The following is a 10,048-nucleotide window of genomic DNA, read 5'->3' as shown; positions in this document are numbered from 1 at the left end:
CCCAGAAAAATAATGTTCCCTTGGTATCTCTAATTTTCTTGAAGAGATCTCTAGTCTTTCCCATTCTATTGTTTTCCTCTATTTCTTTGCACTGATCACTGAGGAGGGCTTTCTTATCTCTCCTTGCTGTTCTTTGCAACTCTGCATTCAAATGGGTATATCTTTCCTTTTCTCCTTTGCTTCTCTGTTCTCTTCTTTTCACAGCTATTTGTAAGGCTTCATCAGACAGCCATTTTTCTTCTTTGAATTTTTTTTTCTTGAGGATGGTCTTGATCCCTTTCTCCTGTACAATGTCATGAGCCTCTGTCCAGAGTTCATCAGGGACTCTGTCTATCAGATCTAGTCCCTTAAATCTATTTCTCACTTCCTCTGTATAATCATAAGGGATTTTATTTAGGTCATACCTGATTGGTCTAGTGCTTTTCCCTACTTTCTTCAATTTCAGTCTGAATTTTTCAGTAAGGAGTTCATGATCTGAGCCACAGTCAGCTCCAGGTCTTGTTTCTGCTGATTGAATAGAGCTTCTCCATCTTTGGCTGCAAAGGATATAATCAATCTGATTTCGGTGTTGACCATCTGGTGATGTCCATGTGTAGAGTCTTCTCTTGTGTTGTTGGAAGAGGGTGTTTGCTATGACCAGTGCGTTCTCTTGGCAAAACTGTTAGCCTTAGCCCTGCTTCATTCTGTACTCCAAGGCCAAATTTGCTTGTTACTCCAGGTGTTTCTTGACTTCCTACTTTTGCATTCCAGTCCCCTAGAATGAAAAGGACATCTTTTTGGGGTGTTAGTTCTAAAAGGTCCTGTAGGTCTTCACAGAACCGTTCAACTTCAGCTTCTTCAGCCTTACTGGTCAGGGCGTAGACTTGGATCACCATGATATTGAATGGTCTGCCTTGGAAATGAACAAAGATCATTCTGTTATTTTTGAGATTTCATTCAAGTACAGCATTTCGGACTCTTTTGTTGGCTATGAGGGCTACTCCATTTCTTCCAAGGGATTCCTGCCCACAGTAGTAGATATAATGGTCATCTGAGTTAAAACCACCCATTCCAGTCCATTTTAATTCGCTGATTCCTAAAATGTCGATGTTCTCTCTTGCCATCTCCTGTATGACCACTTCCAATTTGCCTTGATTCATGGACCTAACATTCCAGGTTCCTATGCAATATTGCTCTTTACAGCATCAGACCTTGCTTCTATCACCAGTCACATCCACAACTGGGTATTGTTTTTGCTTTGACTCTATCCCTTCATTCTTTCTGGAGTTATTTCTCCACTGATCTCCAGTAGCATATTCGGTACCTACCGACCTGGGGAGTTCATCTTTCAGTGTCCTATCATTTTGCTTTTTCACACTGTTCATGGGGTTCTCAAGGCAAGAATACTGAAGTGGTTTGCCATTCCCTTCTCCAGTGGACCACACTTTGTCAGACCTCTCCACCATGACCTGTCCATCTTGGGTGGCCCCACACGGCATGGCTCATACTTTCATTGAGTTAGACAAGGCTGTGGTCCATGTGATTAGATTGGTTAGTTTTCTGTGATTGTGGTTTCCATCCTGTCTTCCCTCTGATGGAGAAGGGTGAGAGGCTGATGGAAGCTTCCTGATAGGAGAGACTGACTGAGGGGGAACCTGGGTCTTGCTCTGATGGGTGGGGCCACGCTCAGTAAATCTTTAATCCAATTTTTCCCTGGTGGCTCAGATAGTAAAGCATCTGCCTGCAATGCAGGAGACCTGGCTTCCATCCCTGGGTCAGGAAGATCCCCTGGAGAAGGAAATGGCAACCCACTCCAGTGTTCTTGCCTGGAAAATCCCATGGACGGAGAAGCCTGGTGGGCTACAGTCCACAGGGTCACAAAGAGTCAGACATGACTGAGCAACTTCACTTCGCTCTCCGTTGATGGGTGGAGCTGGGTTCCCTCCCTGCTCCTCACCTGGGGCCAGACTGTGGCGGAGGCGATGGAGAGAATGGTGACCGCCTGCCAAAGACCCCGCGCGTGCACGGCTACACTCAGCGCCCCACCCTGCAGCGGGCCACCGCCGACCCACCTCCACTGGAGGCTCCTGGACACCCACAGGCAAGTCTGGGCCAGTCTCTTGTGGGGTCGCTGCTCCTTTCTCCTGGTCCCTATGCAAGAGTCTCTTTCCCAGGCCTGTGTAAGTTCTGGTGGCTCTATGGTGGGGTTAGTAGGAGACAATAAAGGCTACGGGCTTCCCAGATGGTGCAGCGGTAAAGAACCCACCTGTCAATGCAGGAGGTACAGGAGACAAGGGCTTGATCCTGGGTCAGGGAGATCCCATGGAGTAGGAAATGCAACCTACCTCAGTATTCTTGCAGGGAAACCCTGTGGACAGAAAAGCCTGGTGGTCCACAGTCCATGGGATCGCGAAGAGATGGACATCCCTGAGCAGCTGGGCACACAGACATTAAAGGGTTCTTCTTGGATGAGAGAGTGGACATTCTTGTTTCTCTTCTTCTTTGTCACGTGGAATGGCCTCGGGACAGAACCACACCACAGTGCCCAGATTCGTCCTGCTGGGGCTCACGGACCGGGCAGACCAGAAACAGCTCCTCTCTGCACCTTCCTGCTGACCTACTTGGTGCCTCTGGTGGGCAACCTGGGCCTCATAGATGTCATCCAGGCCAGCACCACCCTCCACACCCCCATGTACTTCCTCCTGAGCGTGCTTTCCTTCCTTGACGTCTGCAATCCCTCCTCGTTCACCCCCAGGCTGCCGAGCAGCTTCCTCACCGCTGACCAGTCCATCTCCTTCGAGGGCTGCGTGGTCCAGATGGCCCTCATGGCCCTCCACGGCTCTGGCGAGTGTGCGCTCCTGTCCGTCATGGCCTATGAGCGATTGTGGCCATCTGCCGCCCTCTTCTGTACCCCAGCATCATGTCCAAGCGTCTGTGTGTCCAGCTGGTGGGGCTCACCTATGCTGTGGGGGTGTTCATTTCAGCAGTGCGGACAGGGAACGCCTTCCGCTTGCCCTACTGTGGTCCAGTCGTCATGGACCGTTGCTTCTGTGGCATCGCCTGTGCTCCCCCTGGCCTGCTCAGACACCACTGTGGCCGACATCATCTTGCTCATCGTCTCCACCCTGATCGCTGTCCCCACAGTCCCACTCACCTTGGTCTCTCATGCCTGCGTCCTGGTCACCGTCTGCGGGATGAGGCCCCTGGAGGCCCAGCGCAAGGCCTGCTCCACCTGCACCTCCCACCTCACTGCCCTCTGCCTTTTCTATGGGTCCGTGTTCCTTGTGTATGTCCAACCCAACCCGGAAGGCATTTCAGCAAGATCCTGTCTGTCTTCTACACCATTATGATCCCCATGCTGAACCCGCTGGTCTACAGCCTAAGGAATAAAGATGTCAAGGCTGCTGCACTCCTTAGGGTTCTTAAGCTAAGCAGAAAAGAATTTGTTAGAGAGGCCTCCAGAAGACCATGGGATAGAAGAGAAGCCTAGAGAACCCAGCCAGGGCAAGAACCAAGCGTGGCAAGACACAGCTAAGCCCCTGCCACAGGGTGGTCTGTGTAGGATGCCTCCATAAGGAGTTTCACCTCTGTGCGTTCTCCAGGGCTGTGGCTGGCATCACCCCCCTGAGCTTTCAGCACCACTCAGCCGCTGGACAGAGCCACCTGTTCTAGCCACCACAGCACCCTCTGGAGCACCCAAGCACGTCAGGCACTGCTGATCCTAGAGCTTTCATCGCTTCCTCGAGGCTCAGGTCCTAAGCAGCAGCGTCCACCTGTCTCAGCATAGCTATTCTACATCTCTGTTTTGAAGGTTTTTAACATTTGTTTCTTAAAAGTTAACATGCGCAATAATAGGAAAGCAAAAACACAGAAGCAAAAAACAAAGTCATTCATAACCACAAGCAGTTTACCATCTGACTCGTCCTTCTAGGCGTCATTTGTGCATTTTCACCACTAAGCATCCGATTTCATGTTATTAAGATCACGCAGTTACGTTTCATGCTGTTACAGACATCATGAATATTAACCGTTTCAAAGTCCCAAAGCTCTAAGTATTCTGGTAACCAAGAATACACTACACCAACTAAATCTGGAAGAGAAAAAAACTGCAGTTCTGCCTTTCTTGGCCTATTCTATATCTCTTGATGTTTTAATCACATTCAGCCTAGATAGCACACAGATACTCATCTCCTCCATCCGTACGTCTATCTTACAGGGCCCCAGGAGGTAGAAGGGGGAGCTAAACTCTATCTGCTTCCTCATTTGAAAGTTCTCAAATATAGAAAGGCTCACTGAATGCCAAACAGTGAAAACGACATGTTTCAACCAAAGCGACCTTCCCTGTAAGGCTCTACAATGTATGTTGCCCTTCTGAATAAACGCTACTGTCCGACCACAGAAGGAAGAGGGTAGTCACTCGACATTGCAGCGGAGAATGGAGGCCCCAGTTCAGAAACCTCTAATTAGCCTTGGACTAAAGCCTGCTCTAAAGCAGGAGTGAGCTGTCGTTTCTATGTAAATGACCAAAGAAGCAGTATTACAGACCGAAAGACCATGTAACTATTTTCAATCAGAAACTTCCCTTCTTTTATTGAAACAGACATCAGTCTTACTGATTTAATTGAAGGAGACGGAGGTGCAATTTGCTGTGAAACCCAGATGTCAGCTGAGGCTCCGTATCTTTGGAGGATGAACCCCGGTCCAGTGTGGGGGTGTCCCCACACTCCTGCGAACATTCCTGGGGCCTTGGAAGTGGCAGGAAAGGGCTGTGAATGTGTTTTGTGCTTTGCCTGCTCACCTCAGCCGAGTTCCTTAATCCACTGAATGACTCCAGTTTATGACTCATCCAGGGACAGGAAGAAAAGCATGGGGTCAGGAATGTGGATGATGTAAATGAGGAAACGGGGAAAAACAAACTCTGACCATTTTAGGTTCTGATAGGGAGGGGGAAAGGGCAAACTTAGGCAGGTTGCGTTGAGGGCCACAGAACTGGGCTTCAGCCCTGTGAAGAAGCCGAAGAGATTGCACCTCTCCCAGACAAAACGTTCACCTGTAAATTCACAGATGCCAAAGTGAAATGTTTTCCTAAAAAACTCATTAATCCACGGGTGAACCTACTGATCAATGCCTAGTAATGATGTTGGAATCATCTCCCGGCTTTATGTACAGGTCTGAGATCATTTTTCTTAACATACTATATAGGCTTCTCCAGAGAAGCAGAACCAACAGGATATATACAGAGAGATAAAAGTGGAGATTTATTATAAGAGTTGGCTCATGCAATTATGAAAGCTGAGATCCACAATCTGCCATCTGCAAGCTGGAGAAGTAAGAGAAGACAGTGCTGTAATTCAGTCTGAATCTAAAAGCCTAAAAGCCAGGGGCCACTGATGAAAGCCGTGGTGGGAATCTGAAGGCTCAGGAACCAGGAAGAGCAATGTCTAGAGCAGAACTCCCAGCTCCAACCAAAGCAGCCGAGTGGCCCCTTCTTGGCCCTTTTGGTCTAGTCAGGCCCTCAAATGAGTGGCTGATGCCCACCCATACTGGTGAGGGTCATCTTCTATACTCAGTCCCCAGTTATAATGCTGATCTCTTCCGGAAACCCTTCGCAGATGCCCAGAAACGTTTTATGAGCTCTCGAGGCATTCTTTTGCTTGGCCAAATTGACACATAAAATTAACCATCACATAAACTAAGAATAGAGCAAGCTCCAGCCAGTCTCCTACTGTCTCCGACTCAGGAGATTAGGGACTGCAATCATTCCATGAAAATAAGCCATTCACTTAACGAGAAAGTTTTCTTTGAACGATAATTTCCCTTTGAGCCAAGGAGGCACAGAGGACCAGAGAAGCAAGAGAAGGGTGCCAGCCCCTCCTCACTGCCCTGTAATCCCAGACTGCCTCCTAACTTCACCAATTCCTGAGCAAAGGTTGCCTCAAAGCCCTAGGCAACCAGGTCACAGGCTAAGAAGTAAGCAGGTTCCCCAGAAATTTGACTGGTAGGAATCTGAAGAAGCACAAGGGGAAGACAAGGCAGAGGGCTGAGTGCAGGAGCAGCTGACAACACGGCAACGTCTGCCAGGGAGACCAGGCATCCAGCTCCTACAGCCCCACACACCCTGCCCTCTGCAAACGCAGCCCAGCTCTCTCCTCCTCTGCCTTCACCCAAGACCATCTGGACACAACACAGCAAGGGTCTGCTGGAAGGCTGGAAATTCAGTCAAAGCGTTACCTCTCTCAAGAGTATCTGAATTGAATTTTTCTTTACATGTCTTCAGAGCACCCAGAGCCCACCGAGTACCCGAAGATTTAGAACTTTCCATTGGGTGGAAGTGAAGCTAAAGTTAGGGGCAGATCAAGCCATAAGTGCTGACACGAAGACCAGTCTGTGGCCCCGACCAGGCAGCCAAAACACTGGGCTGTAGTGGATCAGGGTCCTTGCCAATGGTCAGTGTTGAATGAGTGGTTACCGTTACCGATGACTGCTTCCATCACCCGAGAAAAGTTGGCCTTGCTGGGCCTCAGGTCTAGTCTGTGTGGAACAGAGATGATCTCTAAAGTCTCCTGTTTACAGATGGAAAGGGGATAAGTCACTTTGACTCTCCTAGATGTTCATCAAGTTCTCAAGCATCTCAAATTCGTTTAAACTAACCCTGAAGGACAGGGAGGCCTGGCGTGCTGTGATTCATGGGGTTGCGGAGAGTCGGACGCGACTGAGTGACTGAACTGAACTGAAGGACATCCTGGGCTTCTAGGTGACTCGGGGCAAAGAATGCTACTGCCACTGCAAGAGATGCGGTTCAGTCCCTGGATCAGGAAGATCCCCTGGAGAAGGAAACAGCAATTCACTCCAGTATTCTTGCCTGGGAAATCCCACGGACAGAGGAGCCCGGCGGGCTACAGTCCATGGAGTCACAATGAGTCGGACAGACTTAGAGACGAAACAGCAGCAGCAAAGGTCTTCGAGGGAGGGACATTGCAATGAGGTGGGGAGTCAGCCTGGCACTGGGGCCTTCAGTGGGAAACTCAGCCTCTCCAGGGGCTGACAGCTTCACTCACCAAGTGTGATGCTCTCAAGGCATCACCCCAAGGGACAACCTGGGGCAAGACAGAAGGAACCAAAATAAGGCAAATGAGGGGCCTTTAAATGGCAATCCACTCCAGTACTATTGCCTGGAAAATCCCATGGACAGAGGAGCCTGGTAGGCTACAATCCATGGGGTCTCAAAGAGTCGGACACGACTGAGAGACTTCACTTTCACTTTTCCCTTGCAGAAAGAATTCAAGACAGGCTGAGGGCGTTTCCAGCTGGAGCTGGTCAGAGACAGTCAACATCACAAGGAGAGCAGATGGTTAGATACCCTCCGGAAGATTCATGGATCCCACTAGGGCGTGGCCATCCTGCCTTCTCCACAGGATACTGAACGCTGGCCACACCCACACCCTGTTTCATCCCTTCCCCCTCTGGAACCTCAGAGAAGCTGGCCAGTCCCAAGGAGCTGAGTTAGATGGGAAGCAAGCCTGACTCACTGGAGCCAACTCATTGGAAAAGAGCCCATTGATGGGAAATATCGAAGGCAAAGGAGAAGGGGTCGGCAGAGGATGAGATGGTTGGACAGCATCACTGACTCAATGGACCTGAATCTGAGCAAACTCCAGGACAGAGGAGCCTAGCAGGCTACAGCCCGAGGTCCCAAAGAGTCAGACATGACTTAGCAACTGAACAGCAACAGCAAAAGCCTGACTCACAGGCAGGGTGTGGATAAGCCCTATAAAGCTGAATTTGCTCCACAGAGGGGGACGGGTCAACCTCAGACCCCGTTCCTCTACTCCAAGATGCAGATTAAATATGATGTCTGATCATTTGAGAGACTGAGGTTTCAAGGCCAGCCCTCCAGAATAAGCCCGATGCCCCATAAACGCTGCATTTGAAGCAGGACCTCGGAGCTTGAACAGTGTGGCTCCCCTCGGGGGTCACTGCTGCATCCAGCAACGTGTGCTGTTCCACTCGCAGGTGCGTCAGGGCTCAGAGCTGCCACTCTGTAAAAATGACCCAATCACGGAATTCACAAAGCCGTCAGTAAAACGAATGATGGGAGCAAGGCTGGCAGGCTCTTAAATCGTGCTCAAGGAAGACCAGAGACAGAGGGCCGGCAGGCGGGATAGGATCCCTCACATTTCTCACCAGTCCCCTCTGACACCCCTGTCTCCATGCCCCTCTCCACCTTCTGACTGACAGCACGGGGGATGGGCTCAGACGTTCGCCCCCAGTGTGGGAGGCCGCCCTGGCCGCTCGGTCCCAGGTGCTCACAGTGGGACTCCTGGGGAAGCCAGAACGGTCACTCAGTGTGCCCACCACAGCCCACGGCTAAATCCAGCCCAACATGAGCTCAGGGGTCTGCATCTGCCCGAGATCGGTGGCCCCAGCTCACTGACCGCCCATCCGCCACGGGGCGGCTGACAGCCCAGAGCATCCCCTCCAGAGTGCAGTCCATCTGCTCCGCATTCTTTCTCAAGCTCCAGAGGCACCTGCATTTCAAGGAGCCTGGAGATTCCGTCCTCTTATCTGAAGCTCAGGTTGGAGGGAATCCTGCTAGTATTATTCCTCAAAGGCCCAATTTCTCAGCCTTCGCTTCTGCAACCCAATATTTGCTTTATGTTTCTCCTGGGGACCCATCCTCTGCACAACACGAAGCCCAGAACACAAGGATGGGAAAGGAGCAAAGCCGTGCAAATATTCCCTGACATGGGGGGATCTTCCGATGCACTTGGATCACACGTGCGTGCTGCGTCGGGGGCAAAGCTGAGGAAAGAGCCAGGTCTACTGACCACTGCACCAGTACAAGGACAGTATTAGAGACAGTGCTGGAGGGACTTCCCTGGGGGTCCAGGGGTTAAAAATCTGCCTTCCCATCCAGGGGACTGGATTCCTGGTAGGGGGATTAAGACCCCACACACCACAGGCAACTGAGCCAGCACCATCCTTCTGCTGCAGTGACCACCCAGCGTGGCCAAAGGGAAAAACTGAAAAGCAAATCCAAAACAAAACTGCTTAACTTGGGTGCTTCCTCCAAGAGACGGCAAAGGGTGGAAGCAGGGGCCCCTTTTCCCCTTCATCTCTGACCCCGTAGGACTGAAACGTTACCCAGAGCTTCACTTAAGATCCTGCCTTAATTGCAGCCGACGTTTATCAAACACCTTCTGTCTACGCAGCGCTTTGTTTCCATTTCCTCACAAAATTCTACCAACAACCTTCATGAGGCGCAAACTCCGAATAGCCCCATTCTTAAGATAAGAAAACTGAGTCACAGAAGGGTAACATAACTTGCCTGAGGTCACGCGCTGAAAAGCGGCAGAATCAAGATCGAAACAGACCCGGGAATGTCCAACTGCTACATTGTCTGCACTATTTAGGAAGCATTTTGTGGAATCATAAAACAAAGAGTCTCCAAGGATGGAGACTGTTAGCTCCTTCCTTCTCTGAAAGTCCAGGCCCTCCTCCCATCAAGCCTGGGGTCAGGGGAGGTCTGTGTCCCGTGGAATCTGCTCTAGTCTTATGACTAGGATTGCCAGATTTAGCAGATAAGAATACAGATGCCCACTTAAAACTGAATTTTAGATAAATAATGAATAATTTTTCAGATTAAGTGTATCTCAGTATTGCATGGGACACAAGCCAAAATTGATTGCTTATCTGAAATTAAAGTTTAGCTGGGCACCAGGTGTGGATTGTTATATTTTTGGGAGGCACCGTGAGGCAGGCAGGATCTCAGTTCCCCGACCAAGGATCAAACACTTGCTGCCTGCCTTGGAAACGCAGAGTCCTCCAGGGATGTCCCAGCAGCATATGTTTTACCGGACGGCTCCCCGCGTGCCTTCCTTTGACCGATAACAAACCACGGGAGTGACCGTGGGCCAGTCCCAAGCCCGGCACCACGGAGGGCTGCTGGTTTCCGGTTCCTCGTCGCAGAAGCCCACCCTGCTGCCACCATGCTGTGGGCCAGCCTGGCCAGCCATGGGGAAGCACCCCATGGGAAGCTCTGAGCCCCAGACACTGGGTCAGGCCGTGG

The 10,048-nt window shown here is 50.6% G+C and overlaps 1 pseudogene; it reads left to right on the top strand.

Annotated features, from left to right (window-relative positions):
- Positions 1-2,490: 2,490 nt before the first annotated feature.
- LOC129553733 (olfactory receptor 5G9-like) lies at positions 2,491-8,350 on the top strand (annotated as a pseudogene).
- Positions 8,351-10,048: the final 1,698 nt, after the last annotated feature.

This window comes from Moschus berezovskii, chromosome 14 (assembly GCF_049115385.1).
Source record: "Moschus berezovskii isolate FMDL1 chromosome 14, NW_MosBer_1.0, whole genome shotgun sequence".
Lineage (NCBI taxonomy): Eukaryota > Metazoa > Chordata > Mammalia > Artiodactyla > Moschidae > Moschus > Moschus berezovskii.
This window is presented reverse-complemented; position numbering and strand designations above follow the sequence as displayed.